This window comes from Papio anubis, chromosome 11, assembly GCF_008728515.1.
Source record: "Papio anubis isolate 15944 chromosome 11, Panubis1.0, whole genome shotgun sequence".
NCBI classification, from domain to species: domain Eukaryota; kingdom Metazoa; phylum Chordata; class Mammalia; order Primates; family Cercopithecidae; genus Papio; species Papio anubis.
Window position 1 is genome coordinate 75,701,859 of NC_044986.1, and position 23,150 is coordinate 75,725,008.

The following is a 23,150-nucleotide window of genomic DNA, read 5'->3' on the forward strand; positions in this document are numbered from 1 at the left end:
AGTAGGGTAAGGAAGGAGGTGAGAGGACTGGCGGCGTAGCGGGGAACGAGGAGCCTGGAGGAGAAAAGCTGGGAAAGCGCCGAGACCGAGGAGCGGGGAAGAAAGAGAGGAAGAGAAGGGAAAGGAAAGGCGAAGGAGAGAACGAGGAGAGGCGAAAAGGAAAGGGGAAAGCCAGCGCAAAGCGCGAGCCAAGCCGAGCGGAGCAGAGTCGAGCCGAGCGCCGGCGGCGGCGCGGCGCTCCGCTCCGCCCTGACTCCGCACCGGCTTTTGTGGGCGGCCGGCGGCGCGGGGCCCTTTGGAAATAGAATAGCCAATGTAATCTGACACTTCAACTTGCTCGGCTCCGGGCGAGTTGATTCACTTACTCACCCCCTAACGCCGAGTTCCTTTTCACTGTCTGTGGACATTAAAAAAGCGAGCGGCGGCGGCGGGCGCCGGGGAGAGCGGGCGGCCGGGCGGCAGGCGGGCGGGCAGCGATCGGGCGGCTGAGCGAGCGAGCAACGCCAGCGCACCGCGGTGACCCCAGCCCCAGCCGGCGCGGAGCAGGAGCCGGAGCCGAGCGGATCTCGGCGCCCTCGCTGCGCTCCTCCCGGCCCGAGCCTGCCCTACCCGGCGGTGGCGGCGGCGCGTCCTCCAGCGGCGGCAGCGGCGCTCGCAGAGCCCGGTAAGTTTGGGGCCAAAGCCAGGCGCCCGCTGGCTCCGGGGCTACCTCCCGCTCCCCGGGGACTCTCGGGGTGCAAGCGTGGGGTGTTGGGTGCTGGGACTTTTCCCTTAAAGGGTCCCCCGGGGCGGGGCGACCGGCCGGCGGCGCGGGCTCCGCTCCGCTCCCCTTGGTGGCCGGGGGCGGAGGCCCAGCGGCCGGCAAGCTCCCGGCTGCGTGGAGCCGGCTTGGGCTGCGCGCGGGGGCTGGGTTTGTCAGGGTGTGCGGGGCGTAAGTGTGGTCGTGCGCGCGCGGACCCGGTGCCCGCCTCCTGCCGGCGCGCCTCCAGCCCTCGCTCCCTGCACCCGGGGGCCGGGTATCGGAGGAGGGACAGAAGGACCGCCTTGGTCTCCTTCGCCTCCTCTGGGGAGATGCGAAGTTGTGCTCCTGTGTGTGTACAGGAACCGCTGGGGAAAGCGCCGGATTTCAGGGTGGCAAGGGGTGGTGGTGTTAAGTTGTGCGTCTGAATTTCCAGGGAAAACATACACTTTTGTAAATGGGAGGTGGGGGCGCGGTTAAGTTGTTTGTGTGGGAATTGCCCGGGGAAAGGCGGCGCGCGGTACAAACGAGGAACGCGGCGGGGTGTGTGTAGGGGTTTCTCCTAGGGCTTCGCAAGCCAGAGGGGCGCTCAGACCAGTGCCTGGACGGGGCTGCCCCGGCCAGGAGGGGAGCCCAGGGGGAAGATGTGCGTGTGTGTGTGTGCGCGCGCGTTGCAAATACGAAAGTAATTTCCCCGTGTTCTTTCTTCCTCTCCGTCTCCGGCGGCGGTGGCCCCGGGGGAGTGGGAGGCCAGCCGGGGCGGAGGTTGGGGGGCCGGGGCTGGAGCCGGGGTCGTGGGGGAGGCGGGCTCTGGAAGCTTGCTTCACATTCCTGGCGTCTGGGCTGGGGAAAAAACAGTGGGGAGCGCGGCCTCGGCGTCTAGGGCGCGGGCAGCGGGCGTCGTCGCCCCCTCGCCGGGGACATCTGTCCAGGAAGCCGGCCGGGCGGGGAGAGGGCGCGGTACTGAGGGCAGGCTCCCCGCCCTGGAGCGGTGGGGGCACGGGCGAGGGGCGGCCGCCTTCCCGGCCATTGTGCGCCAGCAGATTTTCACGGGAGACTGCCCCGGAGCCGCCGGAGAAGGCCGGGAGCCGGCCTCAGCCCCTGGTTTAAAAGACACTCCAGGAATGTAAACAACTCGGGCGGGAGGGCGGGCGGACGGGAGCGCGCCAGGGCAGCCGTCCCAGGGCCCCCCATCCCTCCCCGGGGGACAGCCCGTCGGCACTGCCGCCCTGCCCTATCCCTCTACCTGCAGCAAACTTTTTCTTTCTCTGCCTTCCCTTCCCACCTCGTCCCTCCAGCAGGTCACAGAGTGAGGGTCGCTCCCGGGTGGGCCAAGGGTGCTTGGCACTCTTGCCTGAGCGGAGAGGCCTGGCGGCTGGGTCCCTGCTTCGGTGCCCGGAGCCCCGGCTGCGCCTGCCCGGGAGCCGTCAGCTTCCTGGGCAGGCAGTGCCCGAGTAACTGGGGCTCTGAGCCTGCCCGCCTGCCTCCCTCCCTCCCTCCCTCCCGCTGCTCCTTCCCCCGCGCGCTCTCCCCCTTCTCCTCTCCCCTGACTGCTTTTCCAATGCCCTGACATGAGGGAGGAAGATTTAACTTGGCAGCCCAAACAAATGTTCTCTCAGAGGTCCTCCAAGAAGCTGGCGGCTGGGCTGGCGGGGTGAGGGCATGGCTCGGCCAGCCTTTCCCTCCTCTGTGCTCTGCCATGGACATTTGGAGCCCTCTGGGTGGACAGCCCAGGGCATGGGAGAGTAGGGCCCAGCCCCAAAGATTTAAAAGGACAGTGGGCGGCCGCCTGTGGAAGCCCTGGCTCCGCGCCGGGTGCAGAGCCACTCGGAGCTGCCTCCTGGTGCCAAGGGTTTTCTGAAGGATTTTCTTGAGCAACAGTTTGTCTCCCTGCTGCAACCTGGGAATCGGGCCTGGTAGACCAGAGGGTTAACCAGTGCCGACTCCTCCTCCCTGGTGGGTGTGAGGACAGGCTGGTTACAGAGGGCAGGGCAGGAGGCCAGAGGCTGTTCCCAGAGGTGCCTGGGTTTGCTTATTACTGTTTTTGAAGGTACAGATAAAGAGGCAGGCGCTGGGACTGGAGAGCCAGCCGGGCAGCTTGGCGCTGGTGAATTCCAGCCTGCCTTCGCTGGCGCTTGTACGGTCCAGGGAGTGTGAATCTGCTGTTGAGCTATCGGGGAAGTTGAGATGAGAGAGCAGGCTCTTAGCCTTCTCAGCCCCTGCTGCTTTGTGAGGGGGTCCAGAGTGGGGGAAATTCCTGGCCCCTCACTTGCTGGCTCCTGGCCCCGGTGCAGGGGCCGGGTGGGTTTGTGAATACCCCGAGCCTTGGGCTGACCTTTCCCTCTTCAAGTCGAGGATGTTGAAACACCAGCATCAAACAAAAGACACATTGAAAGCCCTATCTGCTACAGAGCACGTGTGACTTGGAGGCCCAGGGAATGCATTTGGAGGGAGATGGTGTTTTCTTCTGAGCTTTATGATTTCGGTCGGGTTTTGTTTTCCCCCAAAGGACAGAAGCGTCTCCTTGTCCCAAATCACGAGGTTATGAAACGCTGTTTTCACATGTAAATCTCAAAAGTTTAGACTTCTGAGAGTTGGTGGCAGTGACTGGGGGTGGGGGTGGGTGGGGGGAGGAGAAGGGAGCAGTAGGAGTGGACTCAAGAGGTGGATTTGGCATTTTGGGTAGGGCTCACTGAGAAGAGTTGGGAATAAGAAATTGCCAGACTTATGAATAAATAGCTTTGTCTATGCAGAAAAGGGTTGCTGGCTTCTTTGTGGGGACAAAATGTCCCTTTTCCCTCCTAAGGAAAGTGGGAAGGAGGGTTCTTGTTCCTCTCACAGCCAGGGGCAAAATGAAGAAAGGTCCAGAGACTGCGGGGTTTGGCGACAGAACCACAGTTTCACCCTGGCGCGCGCACACACACTCACTTCCCTAGCTACAATAACACAACACTGTCTCCATCCCTGGCCCCCATAGATATGTCTCCAACGTAGGACAGGTGTCCATGCTTGACTCATTCCAAAAAATTGCAGGGGCAAGGACCCAACTGAGAAGACCTGCAAACTTCACTTTTTTTTCCTGTTTCTTCCTGATGGGGGGAGGGGTGAAGGGATTTAGGAAGGAAGGCACTCTGAAGCCTGCTGCATCCTGAGAGTTTCCTCAGGAGAGTACCTGCCTATAAAGCCACTGACCCTGAGGATCCAACGAGTGTCCATGACCCCGGCCTCAGGGTGAGGCATTGTTGTAAGAAATTCGGGCACCAACCAGTTAATTTCCAGAAGCTTCTGTGGGCATTTGGTCATGGGACCAGGAAGCAGGGCCTGCGGGGTCGTGGCTGGGTCCCCTACATTTTCATTCATAACTTTGCTTCCCAGGGCCCTGGCCCAGCCCCTGTTGCTGCTGCCTGGTCTTTATGAGGCTCCTTAGGTTTTGTGTGGACAACAAAGGCCAGGCTGCCACAATTACCCAGGACACCGCTGCAGCCTTGCCTGGCGACGGCTCTAACCTCTTAGCAGGACATAGTGCCCTCTGCCCATGCCCTATGGGGGAGTGCTCTTTGTCCTTAAGAGTCCCCCAGGATGGGGAGGCAGCAACTCGCCTGGCTGTAAGCTCCGGGGGATTCTGAGGTTGGGCCCTACCCTTAGAGAGGATGAGGGGAGGAGACTGAGAAAAGCAGTCCTAGGCCTAGGCTCTGGGGAGAGGCCAGACCCCATCATGATCGAGAGGGTCTCCCTATTACCAGAGGAGATGGGTGAGAGGACCAAGGTGTCAGGAGGCTGTTACTTGCTATCTATGTTGGGCCAGTAACTCTCCTGTGCCGGACCTCAGTCTCCTGATCTGTAAAATGGGTCTGAGGGCAGAACTCCTCTGATCTCACGTGGTTGCTGGGAGAATGAGGCAGATGTGGGCATGAGTTCCCTAGGCATGTGCCCCTTGAAGGCCTGGGAGGCTCTGTGTACAGAATGGGTAGAACACGAAAGGGGTTAGATTGCAGGTGCTGGAAGCATTTTCCTGAAGCTGCTCTTATCCAGACCTACTTCCCTGGCAGCTGATTGTCCAGCCTTGGCTTGCATGCCCCCCCAGGACAGGGTACTCATTACCTCCTGGAAGCCTCTGCCTTCAGTGGGGCAGTTGTGAGTGTTAACATGTTCTGCTGCATGCCTTCTGCAAATCCACACCTCCTGACCCCTCTCTGGGCTTGAGATGCTGGGGGCCCTCCAGATCATAGACTCCTTCTTTCCTGGTTCAAGACCAGTGCCTAGGCAGGCCCCTAGGTAGGGGGACATGTTCAAATGGCTGCTTCTAGCCCTTATTGGGAATGACCTGTTGTGGGGTGTGGGGACGGCGGAAGGGTCTGCCTGGGGGGCTCCCTGTCATCTGCCTTTGTGTGCTAGGTTTGCCTCTGGGCACTTTCCTTGGAGCAGGGTATGAGAAGGAAGGGGGTGCGTGATGAGGGGTGGGATTGGGTCAGAGGCCCAGCATGGATGCCACAGGTGTCGACTGTGAGTGTCTACCCTGTGGATAAAGACTGTGTCCTGGGAGAGACCAGAACTGTGGAAGACAGTTCCTGTTTCTCAGGAGCCCACAGTCCAGTGCCAGCAGGAAGATCAGTCCAAATAAATAATTAACCACTACCAGCTGGCTGCCTGCCACGGGGCGCGTGATGACAGTAATAACCACAGCCCCTCTCCTTTGTGTGGTACTTGGTGGATTTAGAAGCTTTTCCATCTTTGTTTAACCCCAATAACAACTGTGTAAGCTAGTTACTATTTGGAATTATCCCCATTTAACAGAGCAGAAAATCAAGGTTCAGAGTGGTCAAACAACTGGTGGCAAAGTTAGGGCTGAACCTCAGGCCTTACTGATACCAACCCCTGCGCTGCCTCCTTTCCAGTCCACTGAGTGAGTGCTGTAGCCAGGCTGGGACATGGTGCAGAGTCAGGATGGGCTCCAAAACTGGGTGCTGGGGGAATGAGGTGAAGGAGGAGCGCTTCTCAGGAAGGGTCACAGATGGGCCTCACCTGTCTTCCCCCTCCCATATGGCAGCACATGGTCCATGCCCCCAGCAGCTGTGTCCCTTTCTTTTGGCATAGTGTCTTACAGCCAGAGCTTGCTTTGAGACACGAATCCTGCCTTGACTGCCCTGGGCACATAGGTCTATACATGGGGCTTCATGCCCTTGTCTGGCTCTGGAGCAGGAGGCAGAGGTATTTCCAGCCCCGCAGGTCCCCATGAAGCCCAGTGCTCTTCTTTGGGTTCCTATGGTTTCTGTAGTCCCTCTTCAGGCTGAGTCAGTCCCAGGTTATGTGGGACACCCACTCCGTGTGAGACCTTGGGTTCCTTCTGCCCCTTGTAGCCTCCACCCTTCAGCCTGGTTTTCTGTAGCTCAGCTGAGTGCCACCCTAGGACAAGGCTGTAGCTGGTGGGGTTCAGGCCAGGGAGCAGCCGGGCAGGCTGAGCTGGCACCTCCCCAGGAAGCCTGGCCCAGCCTGGCACACCTGTGCAGGTAATGACTGTGGCTTGGGAGGGCCCCAGGCCCTGCCTGTCAGGCCCAGCTGCCGGAGTTACTGGAGGATTGTGCTGGGGGAGGCTGGGGTGTCTGAGCTAATTAGATTTCTTAGATTTCAATGCTCCCCTAATCCTGTTAGCCCTGCTGTAATTGTAACCACTTGAAGGTTTCGGCTGTGGCAGGCTGTTGAGGACAGACGGTGTGGGGACTGTGCTCTGCCCCAGGCCCAGCCCCACCCCTAGACAGCCAGCAGGGGGCCTGGGGACTGCCTTCCTAGGTCTTGAGGATGGGGGCCTGAGTGATGGTGGGTGTGGTGTTTTTCTATAGAATGTTAGCATCGTGGACTGTCAGAGTGGACATAGCCCTTTGGGATTACCCAGCTCAAACCCTTCACTGTACAGATAGGGAAACTGAGGCCCACAGAGGGACAGAGACTGGCTCAGGACCTCGATGGCTGGTAGCAGTGGAGCATCAGAGACTAGTGGTCTGACTTTGGGATATTTGTCCCTAGGCACTTCAGGGAAAGTCTGGAATGTCCAGGGGCTAGTGAACCCACCAGAGACTTCTGCCCCTAGAGATAGGGGTTGGGGAACTTCATTTGTCCCCAAGCCTGCTCCCTAGTTGGCAGTTACTTGTCTTATACTCCCCCAGCCCTGTGTGTGTGCACACCTGCACACGCATGCACACCTGCACACACATGCACACACTGGCCCTGCTGGCCAGGGCTTCTGCCAGGGCTCAGGCTGCCTGGCCCAGGGCCCTGAGACCTGAGAACTCTCTCCCTCCTCCCCAGCCAGTCTTACCCAGATCCTTGCCCTCTTGGAGCCTCCGATTCAATGCAGATCAGGAAATGGCCAAGCTGTTCTGATGGGGCAGTGTGTTAAAATACATACACTGTACTTTCCCCAGCTCTTTCTTTGAAAGTTCTGTTTTGGTGTCTGGCTTAAATGGAGATCTGTCCTCTCTCCCTGCAACACATTCTCACTTCCCAGTCCCCAGGGGATGGCTGGCAGGGAGGATGGGGATGGTGTGCCCAGGAGCTTCCCACTTAGTTGCTGCCCTCCTCTTAGCTCGGGAGCTTCAGGGAGAGATCTGGAAAGCCCCTTCCACTCGGAACTTCTCTGACTCTGGGTTTTGCATTCCTAAGCTTGTAGCATAAAATTAGTGGGAACTGATTGGGTTACCTGGTCTGGCCTTTCCTTTCCTAGCCCATGAAACTGAACCATGGAAAGAAACAGTTGGTCTCATCCAAGGTCAGCAGCAAATGGGTGACAGATCTGGGCCTGGAACCCCGTCTCCGCCAGCCCATTAGCTCATGAAACATGTATTGAGTGTGTGCTGTTGGCCTGGCACAGCCCCCTTAGCCACTCTTGAGCTCATTAATAAGTGCTCTTCGGCTCTGATGAGAGGCCCAGTTGAACCTTGGGGGTGGGGTTTACTTCTGAGTGTTCAGGGTGAGGATGAGGGAGGGGAAGTTTTCAGACTCCTAGATCCTCTGCAGCCAGGGGAGCATGGAACACTCCTGGTCTGGCATTAGAGCCCCCGCCCAGCACCATGTGTCTTTACAGGGTGGTTGCATTGTGAATTTGAGAGAAGTGAAACAGGGCTGGGCACGGTGGCTCACGCCTGTAATCCAGTACTTTGGGAGGCCGAGGCGGGTGGATCATGAGGTCAGGAGTTTGAGACCAGCCTGGCCAAAGTAATGAAACCCCATCTCTACTAAAAATACAAAAATTATCTGGGCATGGTGGTGCGTGCTTGTAGTCCCAGCTACTTGAGAGGCTGAGGCACGAGAATCGCTTGAACTGGTGAGGTGGAGGTTGCAGTGAGCCGAGATTGCACCACTGCACTCCAGCCTGGGCGACAGAGCAAGACTGTCTTAAAAAAAAAAAAACGTAAAGCAGAAACCATCTAGGGATGGTGGCTTTCCGTACCTCCCCCCTCCCCTCCACCCAGCCCTTCAGGAGCTGACCTTTGTCCTTTGCAGAGCAAATGGCCCACTGGCTTGGTCCTGCCTGCACTTCCTCTGTGTATGGGGAAGCAGGGAGGTGGCCTTCTCACTCCGCCCTAGGATTCACCTGCTGAGAGTCACCTTTGTCAGGCTAGGTGAGAGCACACTAGGAAGAGCCAGCTGGGCTCAGGACAAGGGAGGAGATGCCAGGTGCCTGGACCTTGCCCTGTCCACAGGGCTCCCACCCAAACTCCCACCCCTACTCCCTGGTGGACCTTGACCGCAGCTGGGAAGCACAGCGCATAGCTCTAACCATTCAGCAACCTAGCCGAGGATTGGCAGGGCACAGAGACCTCTGAGAAGAGTCCTGAAACCCTTTCCTGGTGTGTGCAAGTGGGACGCGTCCTTACAGGGTCTCTGTCCAACCTTCTTATTTTCCATGTGGGGAAACCCAAAGCCCAGAGAGGTGGTGGGATTGGCTGTGGGTCATACAGCAGGGTGTCTCACTGAGAGTGAGGGGTTCTGTGGTCAGGTGGGGAGAGGTGGGGTTTTCCATCGAATAATGGTGTTCCATCGAAAAATGCTTTGGTGTTCCTGCTGTTGTTTACATCCTTAAAACAACTTGCCAAAGGTCTGCCATAAATATAATAGCCAGCATTTATTGGGCAACTAATGTGTTTCAAGCTTTTCCCAGGCTGCCTGTGTTCAGCCCTCAGCTCCGCTCTTTGTGAGCTCGGTAGCTTTGGGCAAGTAATGTTTAACTTCTCTGACTTTGGTCTCCACATCTGTAAAACAGGCTTACTAGTAGTCTAGTAATAACTAACGTACTACTTCCCCCATAGGTTGGGAAGATGAAGTGCGCAAAGTTCCTGGCACATAGTAAGTGCTCAGGAAAAGGTGCCCCAGTCATGGTTACCACCAACGTTCCCATTGCCTTACCTCTGATTTACAGATGAGACGGTGAAGTCGATTGCCCAGGTCGTGTGGTACCTGGGGCCCAACCAAAGCGGACTGCTGGCACTCAGGCTTCCTGATCTCCAACTCCCTGTCATTTTCCACATTCTTGTGCAGCACAAAGGGCTGGCCCGTCATCTCTGAGAGGCCCCCAGTCATAGCCCAAGTGCACTGTAATTCAACCTACTAGGGCAGCCTGTTCCCCTTGGAAAGGTGTTCCAGAGGGAGGGGTTGCATCTGGGCTTGTGTCTGAGAAGCTTATTTTTTTTCATGTGTAAACTGAGGCTCATAATAACAATACCTCCTTTTTGGACTCTTCCCGTATGAAGGAAAGGAGGCCACAGAGGGACTGGGCTTGTCAATTGTACCCTATTATGCAGAATCACTATGAATGGTAACTGACTGGAACTTCTGGCCAGTCACTCACCCCTCCGAGCCTCAGTTTCCTCATCTGAAGACCATGAGCTGAAACAATATATCTCTTCCCAAAGTGGCTTCTCAGGTCCACCAGTCCCCAAAGGCAGAAGGGAGGGCAGCAGAGCACCCCCGCCTCCCCAAGAAATTGTCAAACCTATTTGCCTGGAAGAGATGGCTCGGAGTAAATAGTTTGCCTCACCTACCCTTTCCCCAGACTACAGACACCAACCTACCCCCCACTTTTTTTTTTTTTTTTTTTGGAGTGCAGTGGTGCGATCTCAGCTCACTGCAACCTCTGCCTCCTGGACTCAGGTGATTTTCCCACCTCAGCCTCCCGAGTAGCTGGTTCTACAGGCATGCGCACCCATGCCCCACTAATTTTTGTTTTTTGGGTTTTTTTTTGCATATGAGGTTTCACCATGTTGCCCAGGCTGATCTTGAACTGCTGCGCTCAAGCAGTCCACCTGCATCTGCCTCCCATAGTGCTGGGATTATAGGCGTGAGCACCATGCCTAGCCCCAGCCTTTTTTTTAATACAAAACAACTACGGAAAAGACCAATAGACCATTTTGGGAAATGCCTGCGCAAACAGTCCCTTCAGCTCCGGCTTGCAGCTCCATCCAGCGGGTGGGTTACCTGCTGAAGAGCCACCTTTCCAGGGGAGCCTTTCACGGAGGAGAGGAGGGGACAGTGTCTGCACAGGAGAAGTCTTCCCCTCAGCCTGCTTTCTCGGCCTTTCCACCTCTTTTTGACCCACCCTCCAGCCTACACATGTCTATCACTTTTGCTGGCCTCCTTGTCTTTTCTTTTTTTGTTACCAGACCACAAATCTGTATGTGGTTGGGCAGTCCTGAAAGCAAGGCCAACTGGGCAGAGGGGTGGGGCCTCTGCCGTGTCCCTAGAGATAGGGCCCAGAGCATTGCTGGCTGTCAGAACTAGAAGGGGTTTGTTTCACCCATAGGGGATGTGAGCCCCCAGAACCCGTGGGCAAACCTTTGCAAATGTGCACTTTCCTGGAGAGGTGGTCTGAAGTCTTATTTCAGATCCTTAAGTCAATGCGGACACCCGAAACAGTGTCAGAACTATGGCCTTAATCCAAAGGTCTACAGTCCCTGGCCCTTGAATAGAGTGGAACTGTCATGCTGCCTTTCTCCCCCTCCTTCCATTCCAACTCAGTCGTGACTCTTGTAGATGTGAATACATTTGTGTTCACACCCCCTGCTTCTAATCCAGCTTGACATTTTCCTGGCAAGGGAACTGTGGCGAAGGGATGTGAAGGGACTTGACCAAGGCCACAAGGCCTGGCACTGGGGCCGGGGGGTGGAGGGGCGTCCAGGGGATGATGAGTGAGTGGCAGGCAGGCGTGGCCTTCTGCAGCAGCTGACTTCACTGTGAAGCCATCCCGTCTTGTCCTCTGTGAGACCTACCAGGGGTGTTGGGATTCAGTGTCCCAGAAAGAGCTGGCACTGGGGTGAAGGAAGTTCCCGCCCACTCCCTCTTCTAGGAAGGCTGGGCAGGACTGGTTTAGGAGTTGCCTCCTCTGGGTCAGGAGGTCAGCTTCTGCTCTGCAGGCTGCATTGTGTGGGTCCCGCCTAGGTTCATGGTTCCTCTTCGGGATTGTGGGGACCACTGGCACTTATATTGAGGGGCATACGGTGTCTTCAGAACGCCTGGCTGGTGTAAGCTGGTTAGGAGCCCTTAGCTGGGGTTGTTGTGCTGTTGGTGGGGAGAGGCAGCCTGGGGCCTCCCAAGAGCCGCCAGCAGGGCCACTGTGTGATTGTGCATGAGTCACTCTGCCTCCCTGCTTTCTTAGTCTTCATGTCCCCGCCTTCCTGGGATCCTGAGAAGTGGGCTTTGTGGTGGTTGGGAGTGAGTAAGGGGATTCCTTGGCTCTCCACCTCTCTGCCCTATGTGCCCGGTATACTTGAGCTCCACAAACTCCCTGACTCTCCACCTCTCTGCCCTGCGTGCCTGGCATACCTGAGCTTCACAAACTCCCCGCGCCTCAGATCCTGGGTGAAAAGCAGAAAGCTCGAGTGTGATTTTTTTTTTTTTTTTTTGAGACCGAGTCTCGCTTTGTCACCCAGGCTGGAGTTCAGTGGCACGATCTCGGCTCACTGCAGCCTCTGCCTCCCGGGTTCAAGCGATTCTCTTGCCTTAGCCTCCTGAGTAGCTGGGACTACAGGCGCCCGCACCACCACGCCCAGCTGATTTTTGTATTTTTAGTAAAGACGGGGTTTTGCCATGTTGGCCAGGCTGGTCTTGAACTCCTGACCTCAGGTGATGCGCCTGCCTCGGCCTCCCAAAGTGCTGGGATTATAGACGTGAGTCACTGCGCCAGGCCTCAGGTGTGATTTCTTGTTTGGCGTTTGGCGATAGGGCTGTGAAGCTGTGAGTTTGTCGTCAGTTTATCTCCTGCAAAAGGATGGCCTTCTGATTCCTCCCACCCGGCCTGGGTTGACACCTGCATTTCTGCTTGTGCTTCATCTGCAGGGCTGACCCCTTTAGGCAGAAGGAGTGGGTCTGCATTGGGGGTTGGAATCCTCATGGGCCTCAGAAGTCTCAGGGCCTCCTGCCTTGTGGATGGCCTCCCTTCTAGCCAGCTCCCCAGAGGGGTCTGTGCAGCTCTGCTCCACCAAAAGGCTTTGGATACTCCTATTTCTGGTATTCCTGGCACCTTTGATTCCCAAGACCATTAGGGACCTTGACGGCCACCTCATCTGATGCCTGTCATATGGATGACTTATGCCCCATAGAGCACCTTCCTATGTGGGCTTGCATGCCTCCCCGGACAGGCTGCTCCCTGCCTCCCCAGCGCCTCCCTCTGTCTAGAAAGTTCCATATCGTATGGAACCCAGAATGAATTCTCTTCCAGGACCTTGCAGAATGTGGTGAATTTGGTTCTCAGGAAGTCTCTTCCATTCTCTACCTCAGAGATTGTATCCTCAGAGACTTCTCTCTAGGCTGAGTCTAAGGCTGGAGAAGGCAGAGTGGGCTTCCTGGGGAGGTGGCCTACTTATATCCCCTGGGCCTTATTATCTCTACCTCTGGTAAGAGCCTGGGCAGCTTGGAGACCTCAGGTCTGACCTGGAAATAGCCTAGTCCAGGTTGTAAGACATGGCGGTAGGCTGGGGAGGCCACAGCAGTGGCTCATTGGGGCCCTAGGGGAAGAAAGTGGTCTGGCTTCTGCTTTTCAAGCAGGGTCAGACATTCCAGGAGGCTGAGAAGGCAGTCTGTTTTCCTAGCCTCTTGCAGCATACTTGCCTGCCACTGCAGCCGGAGCCCCATCGCTGGAGGTAGCCAGGTGCTGTGAGTAGCGCTTCCTCCCCTATCGACCAGCACCCAGCTCCTCGCTGAGCTCCTCTCTGCCTGGCCCTGCCCCGTGCCACTTAGGCTCATCTTGCCTAAGTGTCTGCAGGCCCCTGAGACCTGGGCTCTGTGCAAGGAGCGCTGGATTTAGAGGCAGAACTTCTGGCCTCCTCCTGCCAGTGTCACCGGGGGGCTGTCGCGTGAGTCCGAGGGGAAGGCCAGCACCTTGCATGCTGTCCAGTATCACTGCACTGGGGAGTGTAATGTTTCATTACCATGTGCAGTGATGGTAATGGCCGCACAGAAAGACCTTGGAGACCATCCAGGCCAACCTTCTCATTTAGATGCTGAGTCGAACCCCAGAGAGGACAAGGTCACACGACAAGTCCCTGGCAGAGCTGGAACTGAAATCCAGGTGTCCCCACCATCTATCCAGTGCCCAGCCCCGCCTGTTACTCCACAGAAACCCTTTGCTGGAGTGAGGCACAGGAGAGGCACTCCATGGATGTGGCAGTGGCTCTGGCCTGGCCCAGGACTCACCTTCCACATTTTTTTTTTTTTTTTTTTTTGAGGTGGAGTCTTGCTGTGTCACCGGGGCTGGAGTGCAGTGGCCAGATCTCAGCTCACTGCAAGCTCCACCTCCGGGGTTTATGCCATTCTCCTGCCTCAGCCTCCCGAGTAGCTGGGACTACAGGCGCCCGCCACCTCGCCCGGCTAGTTTTTTGTATTTTTAGTAGAGACGGGGTTTCACCGTGTTAGCCAGGATGGTCTCGATCTCCTGACCTCGTGATCCGCCCATCTCGGCCTCCCAAAGTGCTGGGATTACAGGCTTGAGCCACCGCGCCCGGCCTCACCTTCCACATTTTGCAAAGCGGCTATGCCCACCAGAAACGCTGGGCCTGGGGACAGGCCACACGGTCCCTGTGGTCTTGGTAAGACGACTAGCTCCTCTAGCCTGGGGGCCGCTGCCCTATAGCAGGACACTTTCTCTCACTTCCTGGCTCATACAGGGCTGCCTTGCATTCCGCCTTGGGTGGCAACAGGGTCCTCAGGAGCCCACCTGAGACTCCTTGCCCCGCTTTTTGGCTCATCAGGCTCATTTGGTGGCCTGGACCATGGCTTGAATTTATGGTCTGAGATCCAGCCTGGTGTGATCCCTTCCAGGCCCCTGAAGACCCAAAGATGCCCAAACTATTGGAGCAGGAGGGACCTGGGCAGCCAGTCTAGTTAATCTCCTTCTCATCCCATTTCCCAGATTAGAGCACTGAGGCCAGAGAGGGAAATAATCCAGCTGCAGAGCTGCAGGCAGAATCCCATGTCCTCCCAGCCTCACTGGCCTGACCTCCCCTTGCTTTACCCTTTGCGCTTGAGGCTCTCCTTGGCCTACCCAGGCTTTGTGTGGAGTGAAGGACGATGGGGGACAATGGGCAGAGTAGCAACTGCGGCTTTTCCCTCAGGGCTCCTCTGGGCCTCTGCCAGTCCCTGCATCCCTTCCAGTTCTGGGGAGCCTGTGCACTGGGAGGGTCCTGCTGGTGGGGCCTCGTGTCAGCCTGAGAACAAGGCTTCCTGGCTGGGCTTGAGCCCCCAGCACTTTGGCCCTGGGGAGGGCAGAGTCTGGGGTCCTTTTTTGCCTCCCCTCACCCAGCTCCCCAAGGAAGGTGGATTCACATATCCTTCGTCAAGTTTATCAAGCACCTACTATGTGCCACGCACTCTTCCAGGCCCTGGGGATACACTGGTGAACCTGACAGGGGCCCTGCTTACATTCTAGTAGGCGAGACAGTCAGCAGGTCAACAACTTAATGCATTATGTCATGCTGAGTTATAATCAGTGCTTTGAAGAAAAATAAACCAGGATAAGGTGATATAGGGACATGAGTGGGTGATGGGGCTTCTTTAGATGGGGTGGTCAGGGAAGGCTTCTCTGAAGAGGCTGCATTTGAGCAGATACCTCAGGGAGACAGGGAAGTGAACTCCATGAACATTTGGGAGAAGAGCTCTCCAGGCAGTGGGAACAGCATGTGCAAAGGCCCTGTGACAGATGCATGTTTGGCATGCTCTGGGAAAAGCAGGGAGGCCAGTGTGGCTAGATGGAGTGAGGGAAGGAGAGAGTGGGGAGGAAGGCAACAGAGTGATCAGGGACCAGGTGATAAGGGACAGAGAGCCTTATCAAGCACAGGAAGGGCTTCTGACTTCATGCTCAGTGATTTGGAAGCCACTGAAGGATTTTAAGTAAAGGACTGAGGCTATCAGACGTGTCCTGTAAGATCTCTGGCTGGTGAGCTGAGAATAGACTGAAGGGACAAGGGTGGCCACAAGGATACCATCTGGGCAGCATTTACAGGAACCCAGGAAAGGATGCTGGTGGCTTGGACCAGAGTGTTCAGTGGAGGTAGTGAGACAAGGTCGGATCCTGAATGTATTTTAAAGATTGACTGAGGTTGTGGCCAGGAGCCCATTGGGAATGCCTGTCCACCTCCGTGAAACAGGCTGAGGGGTTGCGGCTAGAGAACTGGCTCAAGTCTCTGTGTCCTGGGAGTCTGAACCCTTCTCCTTTTGTGCTTGTCACCTCCTGTGCCTCAGCCACTCTGTCATAAGGTGCCCATTTAAGAATTGGAAAAATAGAGGCATAGCGGGTGTTCCTGATACCCTTGTCTACCCTTGGAATTCTGACATTCTGCATTTGGTCTTTCTCCTCCCCTCCGGCTGATTCCCTGGCATTCATCCCCTGCATGTTCATACCCTCCACTCTATTCACCATAGTTTCCCAACACATTAGTCATCCTCTACCCTGAGGCCTTTGCATATGCCAATTCCTCCACCTCCACTCTTCAGTCAGGTGAACTCCTACCCATCCTTAAGAGCCCAGCTCAAAAGCTGCCATCTTTGAACTCTCTCCATGGACACTCTCAGACACTAAGAATTTTTCCTCCGCTGAAAATTCTACTCTTCTCCCTCCCACACTCTATTGCAAGGGATCAACTGCACGGGGCTGGGTCTGTGCCTTCCTTCACACCTCCTTTTTCTGCTCTGAGTCCTCACAGCCTGGCCCAGGGCCAGCACAGAGGAGGGAACAAAAACATTTCAGTGTATTCCTGGAGCAGTAGTTGGTTACTATGGAAACAAGGAAGTGTTGCAACTTCCTGAACTTGAGGTTGGGGTCAAAGAGGGCAGCTCTATCTTGGCTACAGGCGATCAACCCAAGATGGCCATCCTGAGGTTCTTATTAATTCAAAGTCACTTTGGACAGGCTCTTTCCCATCCCTGAGCCTTAGCTTACCCCATCAGTAAGATGCAGGTGTTGGATTGCTTGGCTCTCTGCTCTAACATTCTGTATCCCTGTGCCTCCAATCCTTCCATATGAACACAGGCAGGTCCTTTGCCCTCTTTGAGCCTCAGTTTCCCTATTTTGTTGACCTCTCTCCAAGAACATAGCTGCCTGAGTCAAGCAACTCCAGAATCTTAGGGTCAGCGGCTGGGTTGGCCGTTGATAATTGAACTGGGATCCTTGTGACTTGCAGAGGCACAAAGAGGGAAGTCCTGCTTTCCAGGGTGGCGGGGTGGGGGTGGGGGAATGAGGCAGCAGGAGGGTACGTTGGTAGGGATAATCCAGGCCAGCTCACTCTGGCCTGAACCTGCACAGGCCCCCAGGTCTCCTTTCTTCACCTTGAAGGTGGCAGGAGCTAGTGTTTGCCAGGGGCCCTTGGCTCTGCTGGACGCTGCCTGCTCTGCATGCTGGTGCTGTGCCACGTAGACCCCGGCCTGTGCTCTGAGGGCCACAGGTCCTGGGGTGGCCCCAGAGGCTGCCGGCTGCCTGCTGCCTGTGGTGGCGGGGCTGAGTGGGTGGGCAGCATGTTCTCATTGTGTCTCTTCTCTCTCCACTTCATTGCTCAGAAGCCAAGAGTTAGCCAAGCGTAAAACCGCAGCCTGGCTGCTGGCACCCTCCTCTGCAACCCTGCAACACCTGGGCAAGCTGGTTCTGGGGACTCAGCACCAGCCGCCAGGGCTCAGATGTAGCCTCCTCAAGCTGGGGGTGGGGATCAAGGGACCAACATGCCCAGCATGGCGCCAGGCCCGCAGTTGAGTTCCCACCTGCCATTTGCACGTGCCATTGGGCAGAGTGGGCAGAGGCCTCAGCCCGCATAATACCCCACCCTGACTCCTGCCTGGCACTCAGGTGCCGTCTGGCCCACACCAGAGCCAGAAAGAGTGACCTGGGATGAGAGGCCCTCCATGGCTCCCTGGGCCTGCCTGCTCATCTGAAAAATGTGCAGAGGGTGCCCGCCTCCTAGGGCCACCAGGAGAGGAGGCAAAGGAAGGCAGCTTGTGATCTCCAGAGCCCAATAAACACACTTGTTAGGATTACCAGCAGCAGGCAACAGGCTTCAGCCCAAGAGATGCCCCTGTGAACCTCTTTTTCAGGAAACAAAAGCCCCAAACCTTTTCAGAATGAGACTCTTATTCTGGGAATGAGAAGTGCCTCTCCCTCTGTTTCTGAGCTATGCCCAGCGGCCAGGGACCTGAGTAACCATCACGATGTGACTTTTCCCCTACCACTGCTCCCTGGCTTTCTAGGGTTGGAGTTGGGTGAAACTCCTGGGGCAGCACCGGGCACTGGAAGGGCCCTGTTAAGGGAGAGGATACCCACTGCTCATCTCTGCCACCCATCAGCTTCCTAACCCTGACAAGCCCTTGTCTCTCTGCCCTCTGTGCATTGAGGCCCCGTCTAGCTGGGACTCTCCTTTGGAGCCTAGTGGAGCATTTTTGCCTCCAGGATAGGTGAGGCTCCCTACACCAGACCCCCAAGATGCAATGTGGGTCTCACCTCAACTCACAAAATTCTCACTTCTGTTAAAAAAAAGGGCCTTGCCGTGGTTGACAGGGATTTACACTTCATCGTGTGGACAGTGACAGAATGCGTCTCCCCACCCCTCCTCACCTGGCAAACTTTGGTTTTGTCATTACCTCCTGCCAGGGGCCTCTTAGGCATTCTCCTCTGAACTCCCTCAGCCCTCAGCCTTCTCCTTCTCCTAGTACCAGCTGGGTCAGACAAGACCTGGAGCAGAGAAGGTGCCCAGTAAAGCCTGATGAGTTCTCGAATGATCCAGTGAAAGCCCTCAGGTACCAGATACTTCAGTTGGCCAGAAACCCCAGTTTTCTCAGATTTTACTCAGTTATGTTTGCTTGTTCAGTGTATAGAATCCTTTTTATTTTTATTACTTCATTTTGTTTTGCAGAAATTGGGTCTCAGTCTGTCACCCAGGCTTGAGTACGGTGGTGTGATCATGGCTTACTGCAGTCTCGAACTCCCGGACTCAAGCGATCCTCCCACCTCTGCCTCCTGAGTAGCTGGGACTACCGGCATGAGCCATCACCCCAGCTAATTAAAAAAATTTTTTTGTGTGAAGATGAGATCTTGCTTTGTTACCTAGGATGGTAGGATCTTTTTTGTTTTAAGATAATCTTTCTGGAAGCTCTGTGGCCAGGACTGATTCTCTGTACCTTTGACGAGTCTCTTCCTTTTAAAACCAGGGCTTTCTGACTTGCATTTTGCATTTCTTTTATTTACCTGGTCTGTGCAACTATTTTTTTCTCTTTTGCATTCCATGTAGCAAATAATTCTGCCTCTCCTTTTATTTGAATTTCTCATGCCAAAAAGGCAGGGAGGGTTAGTAAACACTGCTTTGGTTGTTCTTTGTTTTGTTAAGTGTTTTTAACTTCTTAGTGTGTTGGATTAGATTGTATCTGCTTTTCCTACCTGCCTTAACCCCAGGCCTCTAAGCCTCTACCGTCCCATTTCTTGTTCACTGGCATTGTGTCTCCTAGGACAGCTGTGTGTGGTAGTGCATGTTGCGCACTGCACAACTTGGGGGTGGTACTCACATTTTAGTCCCCTCACATTATACGTGTATTAGATGATTTTTTGGCAGATGGTGGTAAAGTGTTTGGAGGATGGGGAGCCTGGTTTTAATTCTCATAAAGCCACCTTGGATTAGGAGTAGGCTGACATTGTCCCATGGTCCTGGCTGAAATTGGGAAGTCATTTTGACTCCTCCCTGGGACTGTACCCCATGACATTGGGTGTCCATGTCCCCATTGCCCTGCCCAGAGTATGGCTTAAGGGAGTATGTAGTCAGGGAACTGATGTCTTTGGACTTCACCTTCTGGATGTTTCCCCAGCCACCTCTGCTGTCTACATCCCCAGGCAGCATCCTTCTCCCTCAGGTGTCTACCTCCAGCTTCCCCTTTTCCATCGCCCCTCCACTTGGCTACCAGTGTGAGCCTGAATAAAAGGCACTCCTGATCTATCTCCTCTTCCACTCTACTTAAAACTCCTTCATGGCTCTCTGCTATCTACAATCTGAAATTCAGTGCCCTTCATTTTCTGGCCCCAGATGAACTTTCACTTGTGTGTGCTTTGCACATCGTGTTCCTCTCTGCTCTGTCGGCCTGGAGAACTCCTAGGCATCCTGCAAACTCTGCCCAAGCCTCAGCTTGCCCTCATGCACCAGCTAGGTCAAGCAGATTGGTCCTCCCCTTGCCCCAGTTCCCCAGACACTGTTTCCTGACCAGTGTTGCAGCCCTTGCTTGGCAGGATTGCAGCTGCCTTTAGAATACCGCAGCCACCGCCAGGCTCTGACTCCCTGTCACCCAGCAGCACTGGCTTGGGTCTAGCAAACGTTCAAATGAGCTCCCTGCAAGTTGAATAGTGCATGATGGCTACCCTTTCACAGAGCTGGTCGGTTTTGTGATGTGGACCATGAGCATGGTCTGACCCCTGGCCCCTTCTTTGGCCTTTCCCTTGCCAGCCAGAGCCAGAGAGATGGCTGGGCCGTGCCAGACTCCCAGGAGTGCTTCATGGGTCGGGTTGTTTTGCACAAAGCTACTGGTGTCTGAGGATACCTGTGAGCTTGCCGTGCTTGCATTGCTGCTGCCTAGGCTTGGCTTCCTGGGAGAATTGGCTCGGCAACAGCAGCCTGGGCCAGGCCACAGGGCTTCTTGGGCAAAACTCCCTGGGCAGGGCCAGGGGCCGGGGCCTCATATGCACTGCCTGTGCACCAGGTGAGTCTGCGGGCAAATGAGCTCCAGCTTGCCATGGTGCTGGGGGAGGGCCACCCTTCTGCTGGGTAAACACGGGTGTTCAGGCCTGCCTAGGCACGGCCCTGGGTTCTGTCCGTTAAAGGTGCAGGACAGCATTTTGTTGAGCCAGGAGTTGCCAGTGAGAGGGTGACAGAGAGGGACACATGGGAACCTTCACCAACCTTCCCTGGGACATGGCCCCTCCAGGCTTTGAGCAGAGGCTGCGGGAGGCTTAGGGGTCCCTGGGCCAGGACTTCTGTTCCAACTCTGAGATCTTTTCTCTGCTGCAATGCTGGCTGCTTTCTGGGACCTGGGGAAGGTGGGTGGGCTGTGAGCATGCGCATTTCCTAGGCCAGGTCGGAGACCAGAGCTTCCATTTAGCGGTCCCCACTGCAAATGCATTTCAGTCCTTGCTCCCCTAGGCAAAGCTCACATCCTTGGGAACATCCATCCTGCAGCAGGCATGGTACTTTGGGGTCTGGAGACTGTCGCAGCACCCCTTGAAGTGGGTGGTGTTATCCCATTTTGCAGAGGAGGAAGCTGGAGCTCAGAGTGCTGAAGTTGTTCAGCCTCCACAGCCGCTGAGGGAATCGGGTCTTCTACTCCTTATGCGAGGCCACAACTTAATTTTTCTTTTCTAGTCCGTGGCTGTTTGTACAAACGAGTATCCTGCGGACATGGTTGTCTGCCCCTGCCCCCTCGACAGGACAGCTCTGAGCAGGTACCTGGGCTGGTGCCACACTTGGGGAGGTGGACAGGTAGCCTCGGAGCCCGAAGCAACTGGTGGGGTTCATTCCCATGGAGGAGAGGTTCTCTGTGGTCCACGACCGAAGCCTCCGCACGTCAGATCCTTCTCCCCACCCAGATGGAGCCAAGTGGGCCCCACATCAGTGAAGGGAAAAGGAGCCCTGGGCTCTTGTGCAAACACCAATTGTGGAAGAGTGGCATCGGCAACACGGGGTGCTCCCCATCCATCCGGCTCACTTTCCTTCTCCGAGATGAACTCGGCTCAGGGTGTTTTGTGCCTTCTCTGGTTTGCTCTTGTTTGGTTTTGGTCCGGTACAGTTGAAGTCTTTGCCTCCTTCCAGCGGAAGCACTGGACCCCTCTCCCTGGACCCTGAAAACCCCGAGGGGCCCTGTGTTGGATCAGAGGAGTCAGGTAGAAATTGGGGGTTCTGGGTGCAGGGGGCACTTGGGGTGCCTGCTGCATGCTCCCTGAAGGCGAACTCCCAGGGAGGATGTGTCAGTTCCGAGGGCCGCTGAGATCACCATGGGCATGAGCAAGACCCTGCTGGCCGTACCTGGGACAGCCTTCCCGGGCAGGGGCCAGTCCTGCCCCTTCCTTTGTCCCTCTCCCACTCCCACGACCCCCACCCCCCACCCCCCAGGCCACCTGCTCCCTTTTTACCCGGGCACACGTCCATGCGTGCCCTTACAAGCTCCTGGCTTTTGGAAGGGAGGGGACAGGTTGTAGAGAGACGGGATGCGCCAGAGTGTAATTTTATTTCTGTGGCTCTCCTTTCAAGCTGTCACGGTAAATCTATTTTACTTGTCACTTTGTAAATCATTATGCAGGATTAAGCCTTTTACCAGCTTTTAAGGCTTCTGCAACCAGGGACAACCCCACCTCTCCCTCATCCTGCCTTCTTTCCCTCACCTCCCTTCTGAATGACCCTACTGCTGTGTCTTAACGCTCAGTTAGAATGAAAGTGGGGACCCGGGAGACAGCTTGCTGTCATTGAGTTGAGCTGCCCCTTTTTAAAGGTGGGAAAACAATCCCAGGAGAGGGAGGGACTCCCAGGTGCAGTGCCTGGGATGCTCGGTGTTTTCTGGTGCCCCTGAGCAGTGGGGAGGGAAGTTGCTGAAAGCAGCCGAGCCTGGGCATGAGACTTGGAGGGTTTTTTTTCTCATCCCCATGGGGACGTGGAAGCCCCCTGTGGCTGTGGCAAGATTGCTCAAGACCCACAAGGAGACCCTGCTTGGAAGAGGAGACGTGCTTGGAGCGAGAGAAGGACCTTCTGCCCTCTCCCAGGGTGTGGGGCTGGTTGGGTGGGGGCCTGGTGACAGGAAGCTGTAGGTGGGAATGTGGTCAGAGGCGCCCTACTGACATATGGGATCCCGTTGATTTATTTCTCCAGAAATCTGTGTCCTTCTCCAGAGAAGGCTTTGGGGTGCAAGAACAATGAAGCCATGTGCTAAAATGTTCAGAGTTGCAGACAGTGGCCGGGACTGCTAGGCCAAGAGCCAGCAGTGTGCAGCGGCGTGTTTCCCTTTACGGGTCCATCCGGAGCAGCCTGCTCACAAAACCAGAGTGAAAAGACGCTCACCCACAAGGCTGATGTGTGTGGTGGGAGCTGAGGCTCGGGGGGTGCCCACTTTGAGGAGCCAGGGATGTATGTGCCCAGGGCCAGACTGCCCAGTTGGGCCATGCCAGGTTTGACAGCCTTAGGTCTTGCTGCCTTTTCCATTGGGATACACTGACCTCATCACCAGGTTACGGGCTTCCTCCCTATTGCTGGGGTTCCAGGGCTGTCCTCTGCCTGTCTGTGCCAATAGAGGGCCCCGCCTTGGGGGGCCAATACTCACCTGTCCTGCTTCTACCACTCCCCACTTAGACCTCTGCTGTCTTGAGCCCAGATGAATTAATCTCTTGCAGCAATTTCAGTCCACCAGGAGACCTTCTCCAGCATCTTCTAGGGGTGGGTCCTGTGCTTGGGGAAGCTGGACTGGGTGACATTCATTCCCACAGCCCTCTTTGCTTGTTCAAGACACCATGACGTGCAATGGCAGCTGCCTTTTTTTTTTTTTAATTTAAAATTTTAAAATTTTGTGGATACATTAGTAGGTGTATGTATTTATGTAGGCAACTGCCTATTTATTTGCCTAAATCTAGACTTGAGCTGTTCTGCAAAGCCAGAGCCTTGTCTCTTTTCCCCTAGCACGGGGGCCATAACGGCACAGGCTAAGGCAATATTTCTCGATTAGAAGGATGGCCCAACAACAGTCCTCAGACCCTGACCTCAAGGAGTTTCACAGTCTGCATTGGAAACAACCTTGGCTGCTCAGCAGAATAGCTACAATGAGTACCGAAAGCTTCAGAGAAATCAGCTAATCAGTTCCAAGGAGTAAGATGAGAATGAGCTAGAGTGGTTAGTGGGGAGGGGCCTCCTGGAGGAGGGGGCATTTAAGG

At 55.7% G+C, this 23,150-nt stretch overlaps 1 protein-coding gene across 3 annotated transcripts in view; it reads left to right on the forward strand.

The window, feature by feature from the left end:
* Nucleotides 1–304: 304 nt before the first annotated feature.
* Nucleotides 305–23,150, forward strand: part of ZMIZ1 (zinc finger MIZ-type containing 1) — a 241,379-nt gene continuing 218,533 nt past the window's right edge. The window contains exon 1 of one of the 3 annotated variants that reach the window (XM_031652325.1): nucleotides 305–664. The gene's annotated coding sequence lies outside the window, so the exon portion shown is untranslated. The remainder of the gene's footprint in view (nucleotides 665–23,150) is intronic. The other 2 variants (XM_003903718.5, XM_009214522.4) reach the window with 2 other exon arrangements.